Source organism: Lacerta agilis, chromosome Z (genome assembly GCF_009819535.1).
Source record: "Lacerta agilis isolate rLacAgi1 chromosome Z, rLacAgi1.pri, whole genome shotgun sequence".
Taxonomy (NCBI): Eukaryota; Metazoa; Chordata; class Lepidosauria; order Squamata; family Lacertidae; genus Lacerta; species Lacerta agilis.
In genome coordinates, this window is record NC_046331.1 from 20,720,032 (window position 1) to 20,747,861 (window position 27,830).

Genomic DNA, 27,830 nt, shown 5'->3' on the forward strand with positions numbered 1-27,830 from the left:
CTGCTGTTGCACGAACAGAAAAGACTCCCACTTGCACAACAGGACTTGACCTTCCTCTCTTCTATGCAGTTCCCACCCCATGAATCCTCAAAATCTGCTCCAGAGCAGGGGCGTAGCAAGGGAGGGTGGGGGTGGGGGTGGGGGCTGCCCCGTATTCCATAATGGAGGGGGTGACAAATTATCAAGGAACAATTTTTTTGGGGGGGGGAAATATTGTATTATTTGTGAATATTTTTTTGAAAATGCCTGCTCTGAATGTCTTATCTTACTATATTAGGGATTATATAGCTATATATGAAATTCCATGCATATCGGTTAATATCTTGACCCTCCTCCACCAAAATAGCTGTTCACTTGGCTGTTTTCCTATGTCATGAAGGCTGAAATTTCAGTTCAGAGAACACTTACTGTTCCCAACCCTAACCCTGTGGAAAGCCATCTAACTAGACTTTAATTTGATTTTGAGATGTTTTTAGGAGGTAATTTAATTATTGTTTGATTTTATACCAATGTTATGTATCTGATGTTAGCCACGTTGAGCCCAACTTTGGCCGGCGAGGGCGGGATATAAATAAAAGATTTTTTTATTATTACTTGTTATTATTCCTTTGTCAGAAAATATGAAATAACGTAAAACCATTTTTGCGGGGGGGGGGAGGAATCAATGGGGGGGTTGACAAGAAATTTTCCACGCCGGGTAACACCTGACCTTCCCATGCCTTGGGGGGGGGGTTGAAATTTTTTTTTGTTTTGCCCCTGGGTACCAATTTACCTTGCTACGCCCCTACTCCAGAGGATTGTGGGAGCCTTCAGAACAGAGTTTAGGAGCACATGGGAGCTGCAGGGGGGTGGAGAGGAATAAATGGAAGGCTATGTTTAAAACACATTTAAAGCACGTTATTCCCCCCTGCAAAAAAATAAAAATAAATCTTGGGACCTGGAGGGTGCTGGGAATTGTAACCGTTTGGGGTGTAAGCAACAGTTTGCAGGATTCTTTGAGATAAGGCAAGTGCTTTAAATGTATGGTGTGCATGCAGTCAAAGTCCACTCAGACAGCAACGGATACAAATCCCTGTAGTTGTTTTTTTTAAAGTGCACAGAGTTTTTTCACCCCTCCTTTAAATAAAAAAGCAAATAAATAATAGATAAACCTCTTACTGAGCTGCTAGTCAGGAGTGAGAGAGACATTGCAAATATTTTTATTATTTCTCCTCCGCAAAATTTTATATACCACTTGCTTGTAAGAAGAAGAAGAAACACCTCAAAGCAGTTTGCAAAAAGAAATAAAATTAAGCAATAAAATTAACCCTAAGACAGCTAAAAACTGCTATTTGAAACATTCCAAAAGTAATTAAACCAACAAGCTAAAAACACATGTTAAAACACATTACAACATTCTGCATATCTGGGTAGGCTTGCCTAAACAAAAATGTTTTAGTATGTGCCAAAAAAAAAGTACAGTGAAGGTGCCTGCCTGATATAAATAGGCTGGGAGTTCCAAAGTGTGGGAGCTACCACGATAAAAGATTGATTGCTTACAAATAAGAGGGACCAAACATCTGACTTGGTGTAAGGCAGCTTCCTATGAGGTTTGTAAAGTTCATGTGCATCATGGAGAAAGTGGATAGACAGGAAGCCCCCATCTCACCCATAACACTAGAACAGCTTTTTCCAACCTGGTGCCTCCCCATATATTTTGGATTATGACTCTCATCAGTTGAGCAGGCTGGGATGGATGGGAGTTGTAGTCTAAAATGTCTGGCATAAGGCTACATTATTGTTTATTCATTAAATTTACACCCTACCCTTCCTCCCAAATCTTGGAAACAATTCCAGTGCATATGCAAACTGGGAAAGATCTCTGCTTTAAAAGCCTGCTTAAAAGAGGAAGCTCTTCAGCTGCTGCTGAAAAGACAGTGGAGATGACATCTGTCTAAAATGTCTAAAAGGGGAGAGATTCCAAAGGGTAGATGCCACCACACAGAAAAGCCTGGTTTCAATGTTATGCATGAAGGACCTCCTAATAAGATGACTTCTCTGCAAGAGGACCTCTCTAACCCATTGGTTCCTCAACTTTTTCGGGCCATCACCGCCTTGGTTCCATAAACTCATCCCCAATGCCCCCTTCCCCAACCTATAAAAAGCATTATTCAGAAGAGCAGTTTGGACCATCCACTAAGGAAGATAATAATACAATAACATTCAAAGCAGTTACAGTCAAGTTGCACATTTATTAAATATCCAATTTAAACTGTTTAATTTAATTCAACAAGATTGATGAACTTGATTCAGTGATAACAGCTTTTTGAAGTCTGATAGTTATTTACACCTCCTGCCACCCCCTTGCCTTTTAGCAATAGTGGTTTGGACAATCTGCTAAGGAAAATAATAACACAATAAAATTCAAAACAGTAACAATTAATTGCACATCTGTTCAAAGTCCAATTAAAACTATTTATGATTAACTTGATCCAAGAACTTGATCCAGTTGATTCTGAGCTGGACAAGCGTATTGGCAAGGCAATTCCAGCAATGGCTTGCCTTTCCAAAAGGGTATGGGAGAATGTGATGCTAACGACCCAATACCAAGATGAAGTCTTGCATGTTGAGCACACTGCTTTATGGAAGTGAGTTGTGGGCAACTTACACCTGCCAGGAGCAATGCCTCAGCATCTTCCACATGCACTGTGTTATAAAGATTTTGGGCATCACATCTCAAGACAGAGTCTCAAACAAAGATGTGCTCTCCCAAGCCCACATCCTCAGCATGTTCGCACAGCAACGTCTACACTGGCTTGATCAAGTCCGCAGAATGGAAGATGGCAGGATCCCCAAAGATGTGCTCTATGGGGAACTGGCTTCAGACACCAGGCCCATTGGCAGACCAACTCTACATTACAAAGATGTCTGCAAATGTGGCATGAAAGCTGGCAACATCAATCCTACCGTGTGGGAATTCCTTGCAGATGACCGCAGTGCCTGGAGACAGACAGTCAGGTCGTGCATCCACAGCAGTGATCAGAGGAGGAATGACGGCTGGGAGGAGTGCTGAGAGAATAAACACCATGGTGCACCTGCAGCAGCACAACTGGATGCCTTCATCTACCCCAGCTGCAACAAAACATGTCTCTCCTGCACCGGCCTCTAGTCACAGCAGGCACCATAGAAGCTAGGGGGTGAGCACTGCCATTCAAATGCTCTGTGTGTGTGTGTGTCATCATGTGATTGATTATGCGGGGTAGGGCTTATCTGCCCCCCTTTTTTCAAGTTGGCGCTCAGGCAACTTGATAGTCATTTACAACTCCAGCACACACACACACACCCCTTGCCTTTCAGTGCCACACCTAGGTAATTCCACCCCAGAGGGCAGTACCACCCACTTTGGGAATACAGTAACTGATCTAGCTAGTATTGCCAGCACCGATTGGCAGCTTCTTTTCAGGGTTTCATTCCCCGCCATACCTGGGCAGGTGGGGACTGAGCCTGGCGCTTTCTGCGTGCAGAGCAAATGCTCTGCCAACTCCAGCATTGATGACAGCCTCCCCACGGATGGATGCGATGGGTGTTGGGGGGAGGGGTTGTCTTCTTCTCCCCATAGCTGGAGAAGCCGCTGCTGGTTGTTGTGGTGGTGGTGATGGAGGCGCATGCGCTGTGCTCGTACTGCGGAGCCCAAAGCTCGCAGGGAAGCGCTCGCGCACCGAGCCTCCGCCGCGCGTGCGCTCTTCTGCACGCACCGTGAGAGGCAGTAGGAGCCGCTGCGATAGTCAGAGCAGAAGCTGCGGGTGCATCCTCGGCTCTGCAGCCTCCTCAAGTAGCATGACAGGCGGAGACATGAGCTGCAGCGGCAGCGGCAGCTGCAGGCGCTGAGCCCATCACCGTCGCCTCCAGCATCCCAGCAGGTGACAATGTGGAAATGCGATTTCTTGCTTTGCATTTTTGAAAAGAATTCTCTTCCCCCCCCCCTTTCTCCCTCCTCCCTCCGTTTCTCTGCAGGGTGATGCAAAATGTGAAGGGCTCTGACTTTGCATGGCGATGCGCTGGAAGGGCGGGTTGGCTGACTGATACTATCTTTTTTGGCTCCCTCCCCACCCCCGGATCTAGGGCTTGGCAGGCGAGGAGGGAGACAGCGAGAGTGAGAGCGAGAGAGCGCCCTTGGGCACCCTGGATTTGTGGGCTAGCAGCAAGTACTCCCCCCACCCCGCTCACTCTTTTTTTCCGGGAAAGAGGAGGGGGCGCGTGGTGGTGGGGAGGCTGGAGGGGGCTCCATTGCATTGCGCGAGGGAAGTGGCAGGGCAAGGCGAGTGGGTGGCTGGCTTCTGCATGCTGCATGTTGCGGCGCTTGGCACATTCCCGGTTGCTAGAATGTGGGCAGGAGGGCATGCGTGCCATTATTAGCAGAGAAGGGGGGCGGGCAGAGAGAGAGCGAGAGAGCGGGGCGTGGGGAGAGAGGGACAGATTCCGTTGTCAGACTTAACTAGAGAGAGGTGGGGTGGGGGTAGATGTTCCAAAGTGGAGAGCGAAGGATGTGGGGGCGGGGCGGGACCCTTACATCTTGGGATCCATAAAGACAGGGTAGCTCAGGGAGCTCTCTGGAGAAGGACAACGCTTTTTGCACATCATTCTATGGCCCCTGCTTCAGCATATATTAGGTGGGCACTTTGGAAAACCATCGATGTTGGCTTACTGCATTCCCTTTCGGGCAATTTCCACAACAAAAGGGCACGCGAGGGTGTTTGGAGGGAGGCCTCGAGGACTAGAAAGTGGTTTGTATGGGAGCCCAAGAGGGCTCCGCTTGCAGGACTTGTGGAGTCATGAGAGAGTACCTTGAAGCATGTGCAGAGTGCTTTGCTTCACTGCAGCTGCGTAACCAAGGTCAGCATTCCATGCATCTCTTGGATGAGCAAATGGAATTTCCAGGTCAGAGATTACGGCTTCTTGACCGCCTTGAGTCCTGGCATCTCAGGTTTTAGAAGCCGATTAGCCAGTGGCTGTGAGCTTGCCATACAGCTGGGCTTGAGCACTCGGGGGCATTCTTGTGATTGCAGTTCTGTGACTTGGATTTGCTTCTTGCTGAGTGTCAGATGCTGTGGTTTGAGTGGGTATGCCATTGGGTGAGAAAGAATAATAATAATAATAATAATAATAATAATAATAATAATAATAATAATAATGTCTGATAACATTGAGGTTCATTATAAGGTGGGATGAGAATATTAGACACATGACTGGATGAGTTGCCTGGGAATTCACCAACTGATTTAGCAATTTGAAAGCAACTGACTTCAAATTCCAGTACCTGGACTGGATGTCTTCACTCCTATAAATTATTGCTCCTTCCTACCCTGGCATCCTCTGTCCCCTGGTGATTTAAATATATTGTATTCTGTATATGGAGAAGCTGGGAAGACTTAGCTTGGGCAGCCCATTGGAGAGGTTAGCACATGTACACAGTCTCCTAGTCAGCTTGAGGCCTGTTTCAGGTGTCAATGTATACTGAGGCTGTTGCCCATCTCTGCACCTGCAAGCCAGCAGTGGCGTAGCATGGGTTGCTAGCACCAGGGGCGGGCAAACCGCTGATGATGACGCAGTGCCCCCCCAACAGAGCCAAGTGGGGCCGCGTTGCATAGCCTGCCCATGCAGGGGGGAGCCTGGCTGGCCAATGCAGCCCTTGGTGGGTGAACCCTTCCCCTGACGCTCATGGAGAAGACCACCTTGTCTAAATCCCTCTATTCACACCCACTCACCGTGGGCCTGAGCTGCTCTTCCACCTTCACCGGGGCAGGATGGGGATCCCTGTGGAAGCTGGCACCTGTGGGGGGGGGGTACCTGGTTGTGTCCTCTCAGAATTTTGCGCCCAGAGCCATGCCCCCACTGGCTCCCCCTATGCTACACCACTGCAAGCCATCATGGGCTAGTTTGCTGCTCCAGGTGAAAATTAGTTTGGCTTCCCCTTCCCCAGTCTTTTACATTTTCTTGAATTTTTTGTACTTGTGAGTGGAATGATAGTATGCATTAGCATGTGTGAGCAAAAGTGATATGATAAAAACTTTTAATGGAAGACACAAGTTCTCCCTTCTTTTGTTGGCTTTAGGAAAAAGCAATTCTCCCCTGCCCTTGCACCTGACTTAAACTTGACATGCAGGATCCATGACCAGATACCACAATATTTTTGTCTGTATTTTAAAGCAGTCACAGGGAGCTCTAGATTTGACTGAGGTAGTGCAGCTGGGGAAAGCATAAGGAGAGCTTTCTGGATCAGGCCAATGGCCCATCAATAATAATAATAATAATTTATTATTTATATCCCGCTCATCTGGCTGGGTCTCCCCGGCCACTCTGGGTGGCTTCCAACAAATATTAAAATACAATACAAAGTCACAGATTTAAAAACTTCCCTAAACAGGGCTGCCTTCAGGTATTTTCTAAATGACAGGTAGTTGTTTATTTCTCTGACCCCTGATGGGAGGGCGTTTCCACAGGGCGGGCGCCACTACCGAGAAGGCCCTCTGCCTGGTTCCCTGTAGCTTTGCTTCTCACAATGAGGGAACCGCCAGAAGGCTCTCGGTGCTGGATCTCAGTGTCCGGGCTGAATGGTGGGGGTGGAGACGCTCCTTCAGGTATACAGGACCGAGGCTGCTTAGGGCTTTAAAGGTCAACACCAACACTTTGAATTGTGCTCAGAAACGTACTGGGAGCCAATGCAGATCTCTCAGGACTGATGTTATGTGGTCCCGGCAGCCACTCCCAGTCACCAGTCTAGCTGCCACATTCTGGATTAATTGCAGTTTCCAGGTCACCTTCAAGGGTAGCCCCACGTAGAGTGCATTGCAGTAGTCCAAGCAGGTGATAACTAGAGCATGCACCACTCTGGTGAGACAGTCCGCGGGCAGGTAGGATCTCAGCCTGCGTACTAGATGGAGCTGGTAGACAGCTGCCCTGGACACAGAATTAACCTGCGCCTCCATGGACAGCTGTGAGTCCAAAATGACTCCCAGGCTACGCACCTGGTCCTTCAACCTGTTCTCATGGTGGCCAACCAGATGCCTGTGGGAAACCCACAAGCAGGATTTGGGCACAAGAGCCCTCTCTTCTCCTGTGGTTTGTAGCAACTGGTATTCGGAAGTATTATTGCCTCCAACTGTGGAGACAGAGCATAGTCATCAAGTCTAATAGCCACTAATAGCCTTATCCTTCATGAATTTTTCTAATCCTCTTTTAAAGCCATTGAGGTTAGTGGTCATCACTGCCTCCTGTGGAAAACAGGATACTGCTTCTCCCACCTTTTTTTTTCAACTTAAGGCCTAATCTGTGCTATATATTTAAAGCAGTACTGTACCACTTTAAATAATCATTCCTTTGCCCAAAGAAGCATGGGAAGTGTAGTTTGTTTATGGTGCTGAGAGTTGTTAGGAGATCCCTATTCCCCTCACAGAGGTATGATTCCAAGTTTACTGGGCAGAGGTGCCACCTTCTCCAGGGGACTGAGAGGGCGCACTGTGATGTCCTGACGTTAGAATGTCACATGCATTGTCAGGACATTGTGTGTGGAGCCCTCTGAACATTAAGGGGGCCCAGGCCCCTCAAAAAAAGATTGGGGGGGGCTCCAAAGTGCCACGGCCCCCAGGAGCCTGCACCCTTGTCCATGGGAAACAGGAGTGACTGTTAAACCACTTTGGGAATCATACCTCAGCGAGTGTAATAGAGACCTTCTCACAGCTCCTGTTAACAAAATACAGTTCTCAGGATTCTTTAGTGTAAGAGAGCTTTATGTATAGCAGTTAATCCTATAGGGGGAAATGCCCCTGTAATTTTTTTCCTTTGAGTGGTTACTCCTGCTCCATTCACCTGTATGGAAACAGGCGAAGAGACTATTTTCAGGTAAACCAAACAGCTGATGGAAAGGTGAAGCAGTATATCAGCTCTTACTGTGCCAAAATTTTGAAAAACCCAGATTTTAAAAAAAGTTTTCTTCATCTGTGAAAGGGGATTCAATTTCTCTGCCTCTCTTTTCAAGGTACTTTATAGTTTCTTTATGCTTTTAAAGGGTGCAAGATGGAGTTTTATCATTGTGAGGTAGCTATGGCGGGTGGGCAGTGTGTAGGTCTTCCTGTCACACATTTCTCCAGCTCTTTGCAGCCTCTCTAGCTGCTGTGCTTTAGCTCATGAGTTGGAGCTGGGCATATTTATCCTGGAGAAGAAAAGACTGCGAGGAGATATGATAGCCATCTTCACATATCTGAAGGGCTGTCATATAGAAGATGGAATAAGCTTGTTCTCTGCTGGTCCAGAGGGGTGGACCCAAAACCAATGGATTCAAATGACAAAAAAGGAGATTCCAAATACAGTGGTGCCTTAGTTTGCAAACTTAATCCATTCCGGAAGTCCATTCTTAAACCAAAGCGTTCTTAAACCAAGGTGTGCTTTCCCATAGCAGCGGAGGACTCAATTTACACTCAACAGGAAGCAGAACATGTTCTGTTTCCAAGGCAAAGTTCACAAACCAAAACACTTACTTCTGGGTTTGCAGCGTTCTTAATCCAAGTTGTTCATAAAGTAAGCTGTTCTTAAACCAAGGTACCACTGCTAACACTAGGAAGAACTTTCCAATGGTCAACAGTGGAATGGGCTGCCTCAGAATGCGGTGGACATTCTTCATTGGATGTTTTTAAACAAAAGTTAGATGGCCATCTGTCAGGGATTATTTAGCTGTGGTTCCTGCATTGCAAGGGGTTGGACTAAATTCACCTTGGGGACCCTTCCAACTCTACAATTCTGTGAATCTGTGTCTTCCCTTATTTTAATGGAAGTGTAGGAAGACTGTGTTTTTTTTGTGTGTGATTACTGAGCACCTGAATTCAGTACACTCATTCTTCCTTTTATCTTTTAGAAAAGATCTCATTGCACTGATTCCTGTAACAATTCCACTTTTTGAAAAATGTATGTAGCATTGTTAGGTGTACCAAGGATTGTTGGATAAACATGTAATTGGTCACTTATTAAGGACAGCCAGAAACTAGAAAGAAGGAAATATTTTTAATCGTATAAACATAGTATAACATGTTTTGGGAGACAGCACTTTATCAAAATCTGACACAATTTTTTTCCATGCCTAGAGGGCAAAAAGAGAGAAAGACTTTTGTGGTGGGCTGGTGGCCATTCATAGAGCACAGGAACAAAGTCCCTACAGGACAAACTGTACCTGTTGCATTCTGTAATAGATGGTTGTGTCAACGTCTTGACACCAGCAACTTTTGGACTCCCCACTTCAGTGCTTACAATACGGTAACTTTACTACTATTCTTAAGAGCTTCAGGTTTGTAATGGGGAAGAGGAGTGGGATGCTTAGTTTGTCCTTTTTCTCTTTTAAGCAAAAAAACCCCCAATGAATTGTTGTCAGGAGCAGGGAAGGCAGCATCTCTGCTGCCTGCACTTAAAGAAAAGTCATTTTGAGGATGTCACAGGGCTGTCAGGAAGCCTGGACACTCAGAAAGGCTGCAGAGCACAGACCACTGGCTGGATGATTTGGACTGATCCTGTGGGTGGGGTGTGTGTTGGGGAGAGGGGATAGGACTCTGTGACCCCCCCTGGAGGAATTTGACCAATGGCAGCCCCTCCCATCCTGCCTGTTGGGCTGAGCTTCTGCTGAGCAGGGCTACAGCGAACATACTGTGCATAATAGCATAGCTGTTTCATGAGATTATGGGGATGGAGCCAGTGCCACAAGTAGTGATTTCTAGACCCTGGGTCTGGCAGCCAATTTTCTGGCCTCTTCCATCCCCTGGGAAGCAGCACCAAGCTGAGTTAAGGATAATTGTGAGCCTTTTAAGGGCCCTGCTGCTGAATTTGTTCAAGTCCCTGCTGCTCAGCTGGTCTAATCCTGCTCTGCAGCTGAGGCACAAAAATAAGTTTGTAGCCAGTCTTTAATAGTAAAGGCCTTGATGTGTCTTTCTACCATCAGGCTGCAGACTGTTTCCCTTTCTGGTCTGCTATCTTTACTAAGGCCCCAAGTAGGCAAGCATTGCTAATTTGACATTATTTTAGTTGATGTTGTACAAGTGTGTCCCCAGAACCTCACTTTGTGCTCCTGGTTGGGCTCACAGGTGGGTTTAAGACTTGGTGCCCCAAATTTATGATCAGAAGGAGCTATCTTAATCAAACCTACTGGTCCAGACAACCCTCCACATTTATAAATACCAGAAGATGGGGTATTGCTTTGCTGGGTGCATACAGAGTCCATCAAGTCCAGCTCTCCATTTCTAGCTATGGTCAGCCAGATGCCCCACAATAATATCCCTTCCTTGTATACTGCCTCTGAACCTGGATGTCATATGAACTTAAGCTGGCGGCCATAATACCTTGTGACACTGAATGCCTTAAATCTTGTTAAACTATGGAACAAGGTGGTAGTGAAGGCCACCAACTTGGGTGGCTTTAAAAGAGGATTAGACAAATGCATGAGGACAAGGCTGTCAATGGCTACCAGCCACGATGGCTATGTTCTCCTTCCAATGCTGGAGATAAATATGCCAGTTGCTGGGAATCACAAGTGGGGAGAATTGCTGTTGTGCTCATGTCCTTCTGTGTTGAACCAAAGGTGAGCTGTTCCAGAAGCTTTGCTAACACCACAATTCAAAGTGTTGGTGCTGACCTTTAAAGGCCTAAATGACCTCGGGCCAGTATACCTGAAGGAGCGTCTCCACCCCCAACGTTCAGCCCAGACACTGAGGTCCAGCTCCGAGGGCCTTCTGACAGTCCCCTCACTGTGAGAAGTGAGGTTACAGCGAACCAGACAGAGGGCCTTCTTGGTAGTGGCACCTGCCCTGTGGAACGCCCTCCCATCAGATGTCAAGGAAATAAACAACTATCTGATTTCTGGAAGACATCTGAAGGCAGCCCTGTTTAGGAAAGTTTTTTATGTTTGATGCTTTATCGTGTTTTTAATATTCTGCTGGGAGCTGTCCAGAGTGGCTGGGGAAACCTAGTCAGATGGGTGGGCCATACACATACACACACACACACACACACACACACACAATATTCAAGATAACCCAACAGTTAATTGGTATTGGTTGCAGCAATGAGCTCATTTGTTTCAATGTATGTTAATTGGTTTGCTTTGATGTTATCCTTATCTGCGGAATTGGGGTGCTGGGCTGTGAGCCCAGAAAGGGGAGCTATCTGTAAGGGTTGGGTATTTGCCACCTATGCCCTCATCTAGTGAGGTGAAATGATGTATGCTGTATAAAGAATCTATGCACTTTTACATAAGAAGTTTACATAAGAAATAAGAAGGAAGGATGGAGAAATGAGGCAACTTCAGGAGTCGCACAAAATGAAAACAAGCGCTGCAGGTGGCCTACCTGTGCTCTAAAGTAGGCCTCACCAAACTGGTGCCTTCCAGCTATTTTGGACTACAATTCCCATGAGTCTTGGCTACCATGACAGTGCTGGCTAGAACTGATGGGAGTGGCAGTCCAGATAGGGGCCATCAGGTTGGTGAAGGCTGCTCTAAACAATTCATAATTTTAGGAACTTCTATCATTTTGCACTCTTCTCCTTTCCTCTTTTATATTGTTGTGATTGCATTATTTATTGTAGATCTTGCCTGATAAGCTGCCCCTCTCAAAGAGGTGCAACAATACAGAGCCAGCCTTAAATTACTAGCCATTTACTCATGCAAGAGACTTTCCCTGCCTGCCTCTGCCCCTTGGCGCTCAGCCAGATGTAATCATTCTGAATGTGCTGCTGCCATTAGCTCATCACTGCACTCATGCAGGAATAATGTAATCCCTTTGCCGTCTCAGTGCATTTTCCCATTGCTGTGGCTTCTCAGCACCCCAAATGCAAGTAGAAATCTGATCTTACATGACCCCATCAGCTTGCCTTTGGGGAGGTTTGAGGAGGCTGCTGACACCCCTGGTGGCTCATCCAAAACAATGTACTCTGTTGATTTTGGTGAAAGAGGAGCAGGGAAGACCTAAGTTTGTGTGCTTGGTACTCCCCTTGAAAAGAAGCAGACTTAAAATGTGTTTGTGGTGATGCTGGTCCTGTTGTGGAGGTGGGGATGATTAACAAAATCAATGCTCCTGGCTAACTGTGAATATCCCCTCACTCACCCAAGTTTAGGATATTTCACCATTCTTCAGCAGAGTTTCTCTTTCTTTGAGAAAAATAAGTGGCTCACGTAAATCTAAACTAAGCTTTAATAATACTGTAAAGAAAACTGTAACAAAATAACATAATGAGAGAAACTAAATACAGTACAACCACTTGAGGCAAGTCTGAGGCAAGAAGCAAGAGGCGGCAGTTGGTCCCTCTTAACCAGGGGTCGGCAAGGCTTACCAGCCATGGGCTGGATCACTCCCATGGAGATCGTCCATGGGCTGCACCAGCACAGCGTGATGCTAGAAATCGCTTCTGCGCATGCCCAGACAATGAAAACTGCACCTGCGCAGAAGCAATTTTCGGCGTCTGGGCATGCACAGAAGCAATTTCTGCTATCTGCGTGTGCACAGATGCGATTTCCAGTGCTGTTTGGTGAGTCCATGCGCTGTGCCGGTTTAGTGCAGCATGCAGGGACTCGCCAAGTGGGCGGCTCGATTCGGGGGCAGCTCGTGGGCTGGTAAAACGGTCTTTGTGGGCTGGATCCGGCCCATGGGCCGCACATTGCCGCATTCTTAACAGAACACAGACCAAAGGGAGGGGCTGATTCCAGAGCAAAACACAAAGCCCCGCCCAACACATACCAAACATTCTACTGATCAAATTAGGCCCCAGGGTTTTTCTTACAGTCCTCTTCTCGCTGTGCCTAATTTGAATTAATCAATTTGAATTTAGCATGTAAATTCTCAAAACTTTCTTATTTAACCATTCAGCAATTTCTGTACAATTTTGTTTGTTCTCTGTACACAAAATTGTATCATCTACCTTGTTTTATACCTTTGTAGATTTCCATCCTCATCTAACTTTTTCTTAAACACACATTTGCACCCTATAGCCCTTTTACCCTTTGGCAATTTAGTAAGTGTCCAAGTATTGTTTTTATTCAACGCTTCAATTTCTTCCTTGGCTGCTTCTATCCCCTCAGACCAGTTTTCCTTAAGAACTTCCAGGAAAGGTTGTCGAATGCCTTCTCTGCATCTACTAGCATAAAGGCTGCTTTCTTTCCTGGGTTTAAGTCTAGATATTCAATTACATTAATCAACATTCTCATATTATTTTTCATTTGTCTATCTGGCAAGAATCCGGCCTGATCTTCATTAATAATATCTTTGAGTACTTTTTTAAAATATATTGGCCAGAATTCCTGCATAAAGTTTATAATCATTATTAAACAATGAAATTAGTCGATAGTTGTTAACAGATTCTCGAGTTGTTCCTTGCTTAGGTATCAAAACTATGTTAGCTGCTTGCCAAGTCGCTGGTATTCTTCCATCTTCCAAGATCTTGTTCATAAGTATCTTCAGAGGTAAGGCTAACGCCTCTTATAGTCTTTTATAATGTATTACTGGCTGACCATCTGGTCCGGGGTTTTTCCAATATTGGCCTTTGAGATAGCTTGGTGTAGTTCCATCATAGATATAGGTGAATTTAATTGTTCAATTTTGTCTTTTGCTACCTTTGGGATTTCCTTTCCATGGAGATATTTTATTATGTCCTCCTCCTCTTCTTTTTTAAAATATTTTTATTGGTTTTCCCATATATACATCCTGTAACAATATTTCTCTAACAATTTTCCATATTTTCCCCCTCCTCCCCTGGACTTCCCTCATATTCCCATTTTGTTTTATTTCCATATTACCCTCTGTGTTGTTTCCCAATTTTCCCCCATACATATAATCTTAATTTTTGTTAAATACACTTGTGTTTGTTTATTCAAACCCTGCCAGTGAGTCCAATTCTTTATGTTACTTCTTCATAAATGCTGTAAATGGTTCCCATTCTCTTTTAAAGTCTTTGTTATCCTTATCATGTAATTTATCTGTTAATTTTGCCAGTTCTGTATATTCCATAAGTTTCCCTTGCCATTGTTCTTTTGTTGGTATTTCTTCTGTCTTCCAAGCTTGTGCTATGTTCTGTTCTTTTTCTATATCTGCCTTGTATAATTTTTTGAAATATCTTACAAAACACTTGCTTATTTCTTCTGGCTCGTCAATTATCTTCTCTTCTCTGTTTCTCTTTAAAATTGTTCAGATTAGGAACACATGGACAAGATTGCTCTCCTTCTCTGAAATACACTATGCTTCTCACTTTCACTTCTCCTGTCTTTGGATTAAGAATTCTGTAACTTTTGCGCCCCTTCTCAAAGCCAACAAATATTCCTAACTCAGTCCTGGTGATAAGTTTGGTATGTCTTTGTGCTGGCACATATGCAAACACTTTAGATCCAAAGACTCTAATGTGACTGATGTTCGGTACTCTTCCAAATCAAAGTTCAAATGCTGTTTTATTTGTAGCTTTTGTTGGCAGTCTGTTCTCCAAATACGTTGCTATCATCACTGCCTCACCCCAATATTCATTGATAAATTACCGTAGACTCTGTCAATATATATCTGACCATCTCCACCAGAGAGCAATTCTTTCTCTCCTCCACAGCATTTTGTTCTGGAGTAAATGGGGTAGTGGGCAAATGTTTAATACCATTTTCATCTAGATAAGATTTGATGTGGTGTGACATGTCCTCACCACCATTGTTTGAAATTATTGCTCATGGCTTTCTCCCAAATTGGTTTTCAACACTTGCAATAAACATCTTCAATTTCTCTGCAGTTTCTGATTTTTCCTTTAAAAGATAAGTTGTGCAATTTTGGGAATAATCATCAATGAACATGTATACATACTTATTTTTCCCATGGAACATCAGTTGAATTGGACCACATATACCAGTATAAATAAGTTGCAAAGGTTCTGTTGAACTTTTCTGGCTTTGCTCGGGATAGAAACAATTTTCACATATTTCACTGTTCAGGTCAACTTTACAAGGTTTAATTTCCATTCCTCTCACCAAACCTTTCTTTGGCAGGTCTGCAATAATCCTGAAGTCTCTATGCCCAAGCCTTATGTGCCATAGATGGATACAGGTTGCACTTGAATTCTTCTTGACCATATTCTTCTTGACCTATATCTAGCACAAAGAGTCCATTATTTTCAAAACCTTGTGTGTCTAAAACTCCATCTTTGGTAATTACACATCTGTTGTGATTAAAATTTACATTAAAACCACGTTTGATCAGGGTTGATACACTCAGCAAACTGTATATTAATTCTGGCAAGTAAGCTACACCTCTCACTTCATTGCAAACTGTTTTTCTGCCTGAACACATTTGAGTGAACCTGTTCCTTTTCATTGTACAGAAATTTTGTGGCCATTTGCAACTGTAACTGGCTCTGATGAGTTTTCATTTAACTCTGAAAAAATAGCATCACATGTCATGTGCAATGAAGCTCCCAAATCAATTAACCAACCAGAAGAGTTACTGTTAATAGTATCAATTTTCCTATAACTTGAGATTGCTAGATAGTTCTGATGAATTGCAAAAGCATTTTTAGTTTGCTTTCTGTCACCACCCTGGAATTTTTCTTTATTAGTGACCCTTTGCTTTGTACAATTCCTTGCAAAATTTCCTATTTTCCCACATGAAAAGCCTCTAGATTTGTATCTTTTGTCTGCACCTTGAAAAGCAGCCTTATTTTTAAATATATACGTATCAGTCTTTTGTACAGCAAATACTTATGTTTCACACTCTGCTGCCTTTTCAGCTCTCCTAGCAGTCTCCTCTTTAAGCCTTGATACAACATATTTCATATCAAGTTTATCTTTAGTCTCATGCATGTATCAAAAACTGTAACTTTCAGGCAAACTTTACAGAATTAAAATCATTTTGTCACCTTCTTCAAATTTCTTGCCTATAATATCTAAATGATCCATCAACACTGTCACTTGACTTAGGTGCTTTTCTAAATATCCATTTTCTTTCCATTTTAATTAAACAGCTTTCTTGATAAATACGGTCTCTCATTCAGAGTGTTTCTCTCATACAACTCTTTCAGACCTTGCCACAACTCTTTGGCAGTCTTAACATTTTTTATGTGGTGTAAGTTACTCACATAAATTGAAATTTCTGTCCTTGTCTTTCTGTCCTGCTTTTCCCACTTTACTTTTTCTGCCTCTTTTGCTGATGCAGATTTTTCAGTTGTTTCAAAATGTCCATAAAAGATAGTTACTTGAAGTGAGAACAGGCACAGCAGGCTCTAGGGCTTTCATAGCTTTTATATACTTGGCCATATTATGATTTTCTCTCTCTCTCTGCCAGACTGGGCCCATAACCCAATTGTTGTGGAGGTGGGGGGATGATTAACAAAATCAGTCCTCCTGTCAGACTGGAAATATCCCCTCACCCATGTTTAGGATATTCCATGCCTTTGCTCAGCAGAGTTTCTTTTTCTTTGAGGAAAATAAGTGGCTCACATAAATGTAAACTAAGCTTTAATATTAAAGGAAACTGTAACAAAATAGCATGATGTGAGAGGTTAAATACAACCACTTGAGGCAAGTCTGAGGCAAGAAGCAAAAAGAGGCAGTTGGTGCGTCTTAACTGACATTCTTAAGGGAACACAGACTGAAGGGAGGGGCTGATTCCGGAGCAAAACACACAAGCCCCGCCCACCAGGTACCAAACACTCTACTCAAATTAGGTGGGGGGGGGGTTCTTACAAGTGCTAGGCTGCATATGTCTTAAGGAGGAGAGAGATGGTGAACTGAATGCATGATGTGGTCACCTTAAAAAAGGTAAAGGACCCCTGACAGTTACTTGGGCATGGTGGGGGGTTGGGCTAGATGACCCATGTAGTCCCTTCCAACTTTACAGTGCTGTGATTCTAAGATATGACAGGCACCCACAATCTGTACTTTCTGGAAACAATTGAAAACATGTTTGTTTCAACAAGCTTTTCCTGCTGTGTGAAATATATTTTAGGTGTTCATCTTGTATTGTTTTTAAAACTAATTCAGTTGTTTTTATGGTATGTTTGTATATCACCTTGAGGCCTATGTAAAATGTGATAAAAAAAATTAAAAACCTAAATAGTAATAATATTTATTTATTTATTTATTTAATAAAACATTAAACACTGTTTGATTATAAAACAACCTCCTCAAAGTTTTTTTTACAGAAAAGATAAAGCAATAATAGTAGCAATAAGAAAAATTAACAACAATAGTTTAAAACTTTCAGAATGTCAAAATAACAATAGACTGAAAAGCAGATTAACATTTGCACCAAATTCACACTTTTCTGTCTTTTGCAATGCAGTTCTCCAGCCAGGTTATGTGTACAAATGCATATACTGTACTAGGGTAAATTTTGAACTGTTTACAGAAAATTGCATGGTGAAATTATTTTGTAAAAATGTGTACATTAGCATGCATTCGTCCTAAAATGCAGATTAATTTTCACAAGGACTTAAAAACAAGAACCACAAACTGATGTGGAATTGTGGAGAACTGAACTTATAATTGGGAAAATGGCAACTAGAGAGAAATTAAAACTGACAGATTCAACCATTCCTTCTCTGGAGGAGTCAGTAGACTGCCTGGGTATGGAGCCATATTGGAACCTGAAAAGCTATGCTAGCATCCTCCACCATATTATTTTGCAATGCCCAGGAGTATCTGTTGGGGGCTCAATAAAAAATGGGATCTGGTGATGAGGAAATATATTAAACTGTAAAGGAATCAACTCTTCCTCTTTCTTTAAATCCTCCCGACGAAGTCTTGCTTGGCACTTAAAGTTTACACAAACCTTCCCCAACCTGGTGTCCAGGTGTTTTGGACTACACATTCCCAGGCAGCATGGCCAATGGTCAAGAATTATGAGAACAGGGATTAATTCAAAACATGTGGTAGGAGAAGATTTAAGAGCTGGGGGGGGGGGAGTTACAAAATAAAGAAATAGAATGTGAGTTGAAATGGGATCACTGGGGGGGGGGAGTATGGGGAACCCTTTGGCTCTCCAAATGCTGCTGCCATTTTCCCTGGCCATTGGGCATGCTTGCTGGGGCTGAAGGGAGTTGTGGTTCAGCAATTCAAGCAGGTCTTTGTTGGAGTCATTCCAGGCATTTAGCAGCCCATGGAAATGGCAGGAGCTCATTGTATTGTGAAATAAACAAATAATATTAAAAATTGTCTAGTAGCACCTTAGAGACCAACTAATTTTGTTCTGGGTATAGCTTTTGTGGGTATAGCACATTTCTTCAGAATCATTGTATTGTGTTGGGGAAAGTGTATCACAGAAAGGAGCATGCTCTGATGCCATTGCCAGGCATGTTTGCTCTCGCTCTTGCTCTTTCTCTCCCCCCCACCCTCAGACTTAACATGTGCATTGAGTTGGACTGAGCAAACAGATTCATCTCCCAGAACAGAAACAGCTTGGGGAGGTCAGTGGATCTGACAGAGCTGAGATTCCAAAGAGGTTTGACGGATGCATTTTTGGAAACAGAAAAATGCCGCTGAAGGAAGTGACCATATGCTGCTAGACAAGAGACATCTCCCCCTCCACATTAAGTGGGGAGGCTCTGCCTTTGTGGGAGAATTGCAGGGACTGACCTGGCCTGCATCCCAAGTGTTTAGAAAGAGTGAGCTATGGACTCCTATTCATGATGGAACACCCTTTAATATTTCTTGTAAACCACTTAGAGGCTTCACTATAATCAAGCAGCATATAGTTTTTGTTAAATAAATAAACAATTAAGAAATCTATTTGGCTTCAACTTCTTTATGATCTATTATTACCTGATATCAGTGCCACAAAATCAGTGGTCTTTTTAGTATTCCCCAAATTTCTATTGATAAATTTGTTTCATTTTTATATATTGAAACATAGGGATAATGCCTCATTTATTCTTAGATTTTTCTGTATGCTTTTTACCAATCCATCCCCAAACATTTCTTGAAGTTTTGTAAGACTGTAAGAGGCCCAACACTACCTGGAGAAGCTCTGTGGACAGCACAATAAGGATGCAATGGAGGCAGCAAAGTATGCCTTCTTTGCTGCCTTCACTGCCACTAGGTAGGCTTGACTAGTGTTTGATTGTGTTCCCAGCTTGTTTCCTCACCCTAATCTCTCGAGTGTACAAGGGGGCCAAATGGGCTCTATGAAGTGGGAGAGAATGATCAGGGGCAATCATGTCAATGGCCTGAACCTTTGGATGTCCCAGAGGCCAGATAAGTAAAGGACAAGAGACTGTGAACAGGCAACAGAACAGATACTGGTATTCAGAGGCATACTGCTTCCGACATTGGAGGTACAGCATAGCCATTGTGGCTGATAGCCTTGATGTGCCATGAATTTGTCTAATCCTATAAAAATGAATGTCTGCTTAATAAGAACCTTCCAGTGTTCAGAAGCTGGTTGCACAGTCAAGTGCATCAGTCAGTCACTTAAAATCCGCAAGTGTGTGCTCCTTGAGTGGACTCTTTGTGCAAGACGAAAGAGGCACTGGAATTCCTCAGTCTTTTGTACCACCCAGATTCTTAGCTGCCATGACAGCTGGCAATAAATTAGAGCTATTCCAATAGCCATTTTAGCTTTCAGCCAGTTAAAAATTATTGCCACACAAATGGAAAGTAAAATGCTGCAGCAGCTGTCTCCTCGGAAAAAAATATGTATTTATTTTTATTTGCATGCATGCATTTCCCAACTTTGTTTCATCATTGAAGTGAAGCAGGTCTATGCAGGCTGTAGGTTTGGTTATTAGAAACAGTAGAAATATGCAGGGCGAACATATGTAACGTGAATATATGTAACAGTCTGAGTATAAGGCAGTTTCCTATGTTCCTATGATAGACCATGGGCTTGTCATTCCTGTCCTAGACAGAAGCAGGGGACAAACAAGGGCAGGCTCTGCTGTGGACTGTGGCCACTCCTACTGCCTTCCTGTGCTGCACTACTGCACTATCCCCATCTCAGTAAACCAGAGACAAATCCATGCCAAGGCATCAAGAATGTTTGTGTGTGTGCATGCACAGAGCTGAGGCATGTATCCTTTCAGGCTAAACTTATGATGCACATACTAAAAAGACCAGCCAACATTAACTTACGACAACTCAGGCCAATGGTCTTTCTTGCTTAGTACTATTTGTAAAAAAAAAAAAAGGACTACTTCACAAAGCACAGAGTTAAACTATGGCAGTAGCTCCCATAGGGGGGCAGTGATGACCACTTGTTTGGATGGCCTTAAAAGAGGGTTAAACAGATTTGTGGAGGAGAGGGCGACTGATGGTTACTAGCGATGATGTCTTTGCTATCCCTCCACAGTTGGAGGCAATAATGCTTCTGAATACCAGTTGCTGGAAACCACAGAACAAGAGATTGCTCTTGTGATTGGGTCCTGTTTACAGGTTTCCTACAGGCATCTGAATGGCCACTGTGTGAACAAGATGTTAGACCACATGGGTCATTCTCCTGATTCTCCAGAAACTTCTTGTGTGATATAATGTCCCAAGTTCCTTTTAAGTGGAGCTGTTGAAGCAAAGCATGTGCTCTATGACTGAGCTCTAACAAAGCACCCACAGGACATTTACTATTTTCAGAAACATTTTTTGCTTCTGTGTGAACCATAGTAGTTCCATAGCCTTGCTCAGCTGCTTTTCCTAGACTCTGCCAGTCTCTAGGCTAAAAGACGAGAGAGTATAATTTAGCTAAGCTGTTTCATTGCACTCTCATGATGGAATGTGCTGAATGGAATCTCTCTCTCTTCCTCCTCTTTCTCTCATGCAGAAGCCAAAGTCTTGAACAAGATGACTGCTCATCAAAATACCATTTTGTCCTGACATAATTCTTTATGTTCTGCCCTACTCATAGTCTTTCCAACTTGTTTTCTCTCCTGCATAAGGAACCATTGGATGCATTATGCATAGCCACCTGCTCTGAACCATAGGCACAATTGAGGGCTCGTGGGAGTGGTTGGATGCAGGGATACCAAACAAGGATACAGGGATACCAAACAAGTCAGCATATACTACTTGGAAGTAAGGGCTTCTGCTCTAGGTCATGTTTGTGAGATTTATTGAGGAAGGGGACCTAGCTCAGTTATAGTGCATTGCATGCAGAAGATCCCACATGCCTACAACTGATCTCCAGTTTTCGGCATTTATGGAGGTAGTGATGGGGAGGAAGTACTAACTAACACCATACATTGCAAATATATAACACCAAGCAATACCCATGAGTGTGAATAGGAAATACTGGGAAACACTTGTGCATATGACTGAAAGTGTTCATGTGTAGACAGAGGTGCACAAATGCACAGTGGTGGCTGGTGAACATTTGGACTGGCAGGGTGAAAGGCACAGAGCCCAACAGTAGGTGGAGCTACAGCCAATGAAAGTGTGAAAGATTGAGCCAAGCAGCTGCAGCTTTGTCTCCCAATCTCCTACCTACTGATTTCTGCAAGGACAAGACAAAGTCCTAGGAGACTGACAGCTAGTGCTACTCCTTGGACAGTTTGCAAGTAAGAAGGCAGGCAGGCTGGCTGGCTGAAGGCAAACTGAGGTTGGGGCAGTGCCCCATTTGCCCAAATGATCTAGCCTCAACTGCAAATACACAGAAACAGTGGCCCACATATGCATGAATGCCCTAGTGTGGACACAACGTAGATGGTCCTTTGATCTGATCTAGAAGGTTCCTTCATATGTCTTTTGTCCATCCACTAGTATTCATAAGCTAGAGCAGAGCTATCACGGCTAGTAGCCATTGATAGTCTTACTGGCCATGAATTTGTCCAGTCCTCTACTGAAGCCATCCAAGTTTAATGACAAATGCCTTTGCACGCATGATTAAGTAAACCCATCAGTGATTTCATGCATTTATTTAATTAATTGTGGGAATGAATTACTTAATCGCTTCTGGTGATGCTTAATTGTCCTGGCTGCCTTAATTATACAACTTACAATGAGAACGTTCAGTCCCTGTGGAATGTTTACTTGTTCTGTATTCCCCTAAAACACCATTTTGTGGGATCTGCTCATTTTTCCTTTTCAGGGTTTTGGACTTTCATGGTTTTAACTCTTCAGGCTGTGATTTCTGGAGGCTGGGCTCATAGCAAACACAGGTGTCACCATCCCTGTGTTTGCTGGACATGATGGGAGCAGTACTACAAAGCATGTGGGGGGCTCAAGATGGTGGAAGGCTGGTCTAGACAATGCATAGGCGTGTCTTAGATGACACAGTGGCATCCCATCCTCTATTATTATTAATAATTACATATATATTCCACCTTTCTTCTAAGGAGCTAAAGGTGGCATGCACAGTTATGCCTCTTCCAAATTTTATCCTTACAATCGTGTAACATGGGCAATGGTCCCAATATACCAGAAAGAGTCTGGAATAGTGGTAATACTGAAACCAGTATTCAGAGACTCCAGAATCATTTCACATGTTGGGCAGGATACTAAAATATTTACTGGCATTTTAGCCAACAGATTGGCAAATATATTACCTAGTATAATCCATACAAATCAAGCAGGTGTTGTTAAGCATAGACATATATCAGATCCCGTACATAAGATGTCAAACACAGTATATTATTGGAAACTGCCAAGGAATCTACATGTGATTGCTTCGTTAGATGTTCATAAAACCTTTGATAAAATATGTTGAAGTTATTTGTATCTACTCTTCTCTAAAATTAACTTTGATGGTGGTTTTATGTTAGCATTTCAACATTTATATACTAATAGCAAGGCAGTTGTTAGGGTTAATGGACAGGACTCTTCCACAATAGATGTACTGAGAGGTTCTAAGCAAAGCTGCCCTCTATCACTGCTGCTTTTCATATTAGCAATAGAACCACTTGCAAACACTCTTCAAAATAGTAATAAAATCAATGACATTAGATGTAATGGTCAATCCTATCCGCTCAATTTATTTGCTGATGATATAGCCTGATTGTCTCTGATCCAGAGGTGTCATTGACGGAGGCCATTGGGGAGATAAAAGCGTTTGGTAGAGTGACCGGATTGACAATTAATAAAACCAAATCAGAATTGTTGTGTTTGAATGTGCCAATAGATTTACAAGATGACTTAAGAGAGAATATAGGTTTTACGATCTGCCCACAATAAATCAAATATCTTGGAATTAATATAACAAAAATCTGGAAGAAAGCTAATTTTCTGACATTAGTAAGAAATATTAAGACAGATTTCAAAAACTGGTCCAGGCTGACATTATCATGGATGGGAAGAGTGTTGTTGGTGAAAATGATGGTTCTACCAAAGTTTTAGTTTTTGTTTCAGACTATACGCATTTGTATTTTGATTGAGATATTGTGAAAAAAGGCAAAAGGTTGTAAACTTTGTACACCAGGATGCCAACTTTGCTGCCACATAAACCCGGACAACACCATTACTGGCCCCAACAACATCAAACATACCATCTCAGGACTATTTAATTGCTCATCTTCCAAAATTGTGTATGCAATCAAATGCCAACAGTGCCCTTCAGCTCTCTATATTGGACAAACAGGCCAAACCCTACGCCAAAGGATAAATGGACATAAATCTGATATCAGGAATCACAAGACAGAGAAACCAGTAGGAGAACACTTCAATCTCCCAGGACATTATATAAAAGATCTCAAAGTAGCTGTCTTAATACAAAGGAATTTCAGAAATAGACTGGAAAGAGAAGTGGCTGAATTGCAACTAATCACCAAACTTAAAACCATGGAGAAACCTGGTCTGAACAAAGACATTGGATTCTTATCTCATTATACATGACAAAGCTATCTTTAGCCATCTCACCCCTTGCCTTTCCCTGTAGGACCCTGTAATAATTGCAGTCGTTAACAGTCGTCTACATGTTTTCCACACCTATCAGCTGATCACCCATTCCCACCACCCTTCTGAGTAATACCCCTCCCCACTCCCTCACTATATTTAAGGGTCTGGTGACTTCCGTTTCAGTGTATCTGAGGAAGTGTGCATGCACACGAAAGCTCATACCAAGAACTAATTTAGTTGGTCTCTAAGGTGCTACTGGAAGGAATTTTTTATTTTATTTTGTTTTGACTATGGCAGACCAACACGGCTACCTACCTGTAACTTGTACACCAGGGTAAAAGACCCAGATTATGATTATTTGTGATATACCAGCAATTTCAGAAGGTGTGTCTGTGTGTGTGTGTTGCTTTACTTTATTTACAAAGATATCAGGATGCTACTCATATTCAAAACGTATTGGAATAATGTGTTAACACAAATGATAAAACATGGCTGCAAATGGTTTTTGAAAGAGATATATAGAGCACCAAGTTTACAATTTTTAATACATAAGAAAAACAGTTTTGATTCCATAGTAAATCCATTTGCACAGGCAGATCTGAAAGTATGGAACATGTAGGCACCTAAATTAGCTCCTTCAGTCTCACCATTGTTACCTTTTGTACTGCATCTACTTTTTGATATGACAGGAAAATAGCATGTTATTCAGAAATGGAGAGCGAAAGATCTTTATAGGCCAACTGATTTATTTGAAAATGGTTCACCTATATCACCTGAACAAATAATGAGACAATTTGGAATGCAGAGTGTAAATTGGCTTTATGCTAATCAAATAGTGTATTTTATATCAAATTCTGAAGTTAAAACGCAAGCCACTTTAACATCATTTGAAAATTTGATTTTACATGCAAATGAATATACATTTTTTTTAAAAAAAAATCCATACTCTATTAAATAATAAACGAGTTAACAATTGGAGGATGTAATTCTGTGAAACAGCAATGGGAATTTGATTTAGAGATAGAGATTGCTGGGGTAGATTGGAATAATTTGTGGGCTAAAAAACCACTGATTTCAGTATCAACTCATATACAAGACAATACATTTAAATTATTACACCGATGGCATTTGACACCATTACACTATAGCTGTATTAATAAAACAACCTCACCATTGTGCTGAAGAGGGTGCAATAGTAGAGGTACAACATATCACATGTGCTGGACGTGTGAGCATATAAAACCCTTTTGGCAGAGGATATTTACTTATGTTAGCTATATCACAGGTCAACAGGTGGAATGTACCCCAAGCTTGGGATTGTTAACTATTTTTAAAGAAGGGCATTTTTACCTTTGTTATAAAGAACTAATTGCTATTCTTTTAGTAGCACCATGCCTGGCATAGAATTGGAAAGGATTGGATGAAACATCTGTGTATTGCTTGCTGGAAACAGAATGTATGGTTTATTGCTGTATCAGAAAAATTAACAAAGAGATGACAAGCATGTAGAAGGTTGTGTGGAAATATGGCATCCTTATATAAAGTAATTTACTGATAACTGTGCGGAATAGCAACCACTGAAATAACAGATTAGACTTTGGTTTCTTCCCCCCCCAAAAAAAATGTATTAATTTTTAACATAACACAAACAAAACACTACATAGAATAAAAAACAGTATAACAAAATACAAACAGAAACACTTATTTAAACCTATCTATCCTTTATAACATTGTAAATTTACTTCCTCACATCCTCTCCGTCTGCTTTCCTCGTAAATCATCTTTAGTAATTCCTTTACCTTTTTCTATTCTCATATTTATACTCTAATCATCCTATCATATTTAATAACCTTAGCATTACTTCATCTATTGCTACATCTTATCTAACTTCTATATCTGCAGCCTGTTTCTTCCTGCTTGTTTTAAACACTAATTTTAGCATGCTTCTTCAAATATACTTTAAATTTAGTCCAATCTTTCTCCACCTTGTCGTCCCTCTGGTCTCGGAGTTTCCTGGTCAGTTCAGCAAGCTCCATATAGTCCATCATTTTCACCTGCCATTCTTCAATCGTTGGTAGGTCCTCTGTCTTCCAGTTTTTAGCTAATAAAATTCTTGCTGCTGTTGTGGCATACATAAAGACTGTTCTGTCCTCTCTTTGGATTTCATGGTTTAAAATACCCAGTAGAAAGGCTTCTAGGTTTTTTACTAAATGTAATTTTCAACATCTTTTTCAACTCATTATATATCTTCTCCCATAAGCCTTCTACTTTCGGGCACGTCCACCACATATGAAAAAATGTCCCTTCTACTTGTTTACATTTCCAGCATTTGTTACATTGTCCATGATACATTTTTGCCAACTTAACCAGGGTTAAATACCACCTATACATCATTTTCATAACATTTTCTCTTAGGCTATTACATGCTGAAAATTTTATACCTGTCTTCCATAGTCTTTCCCAATCTTCTAACATGATGTTATGCCCTATATCCTTTGCCCAACTGATCATTACAGATTTTACCATCTCATCTTTTGTATGCCACTCCAGCAATATATTGTACATTCTGGACAGGTTTTTAACCTTTGGTTCTATCAGTTCCGTTTCCAACTTGGATTTCTCTGACTGAAAGCCATACTTCTTATCCAACTTATCCAACTCATTAATCTGATAATACTGCAACCAATCAGATACTTTCCCTTTCAACTGATCATATGATTTCAATTTATAATTTTCTCCTTCTTGAGCCAAAATGTCAATATATCTTGGCCAATTACCTTCCATATTTATTCTTTTGTAAGCTTTAGCTTCTAAAGGTGATATCCACCTGGGTGTTATCCTTTCTAGCAAATCTTTATATCTCAGCCAGACCTGGAACAAAGCATTCCTAATAATATGGGATAAATAACAGACTAGACTTTGGCAACCTTGAATAGATTGATTTGTCCCAGAGAGGGGAGTGGGGTAAGCTGGAATTTTGTTTTGTTTAATTTTCTTTTTGTAATGGTTGTTATATAATGGATATATAAAGGTAAATGTGGGTGTGGGTGCCACTGTGGTCTAAACCACTGAGCCTCTTGGGCTTGCCAATCAGAAGGTTGGCAGTTCGAATCCCCGTGACGGGGCGAGCAGAAAGCTGTCTGTGGACAAACGCTGGTTCCCTTGGCCTGAAGCAAGATGAGCGCTGCAACCCCAGAGTCATCTTTGACTGGACTTAACCATCCAAGGGGTCCTTTACCTTACCTTTTTAAAATAATGGATACACACACACACACACACACACACACACAATAACCCTGTGATGGAGGTTAGGCTGAGAGACTGCATTCATCATTGTTGCTGCATCCCTTGCGGCATCCTCATGGCTCAGTGCCCAGTGCCAACAAACCGGTCACACTCCCCAAAATAGACCTCTGCGGGGAGAATGACATGGAGAATGGTGTAAACTGGTTAATCTGCAGTTTGGGACAAGATAGAAGAGACTCTGCCTAGTGTGCAAGTATCTTTTGTTTCAGTAAGGCAGCCTTCACCAACCCGGTGCCTGCCAGATATTTTAGCCTACAACTCCCATAATCCCTCACCACTAGCTGTGCTGGCTGGGACTGATGGGAGTTGTAGTCCAGAACATCTGGAAGCCACCATGCTGATGAAGGCGGCAGTAAAATATATTGGGACCAAGAGCCAGGAGCTGTTCTCCCTTGTGAAAATATGGAAGTCAGCAGTTACTCTGATTCTGTTCCTACTGCTAACCAGCACTCACAGGTCCTTGGTAAAGCAGAGAGTAGAAGAAAATTGGTAGTCCTTCTCTTGTTAAAAGATTTAACAGTGATTCAGTTGTTAAAATATTTAGTGGTTTTAGATTATGCAAAGGCTAATGGAGCCTTAATAATCACAATTTGTCCTAGCTGTAGAGTCATGTTCATTTCATCCTGTCATACTGACTCTTTGCTCCTTCACTGTTTCTCTATCATCCCAAAGTCTAAAGAATACTCTCTGCATGAAGAGAGCTGCAAAAATAAATAAATAAATAAATAAATAAATAAATAAA

At 42.3% G+C, this 27,830-nt stretch overlaps 1 protein-coding gene across 3 annotated transcripts in view; it reads left to right on the top strand.

Moving 5' to 3' along the window:
* The first annotated feature begins 3,687 nt into the window (after nucleotides 1–3,687).
* LOC117040253 (wiskott-Aldrich syndrome protein family member 3-like) overlaps nucleotides 3,688–27,830 on the top strand; it is a 61,171-nt gene continuing 37,028 nt past the window's right edge. Inside the window, exon 1 of one of the 3 annotated variants that reach the window (XM_033137917.1) lies at nucleotides 3,688–3,899. The gene's annotated coding sequence lies outside the window, so the exon portion shown is untranslated. The remainder of the gene's footprint in view (nucleotides 3,900–27,830) is intronic. The other 2 variants (XM_033137915.1, XM_033137913.1) reach the window with 2 other exon arrangements.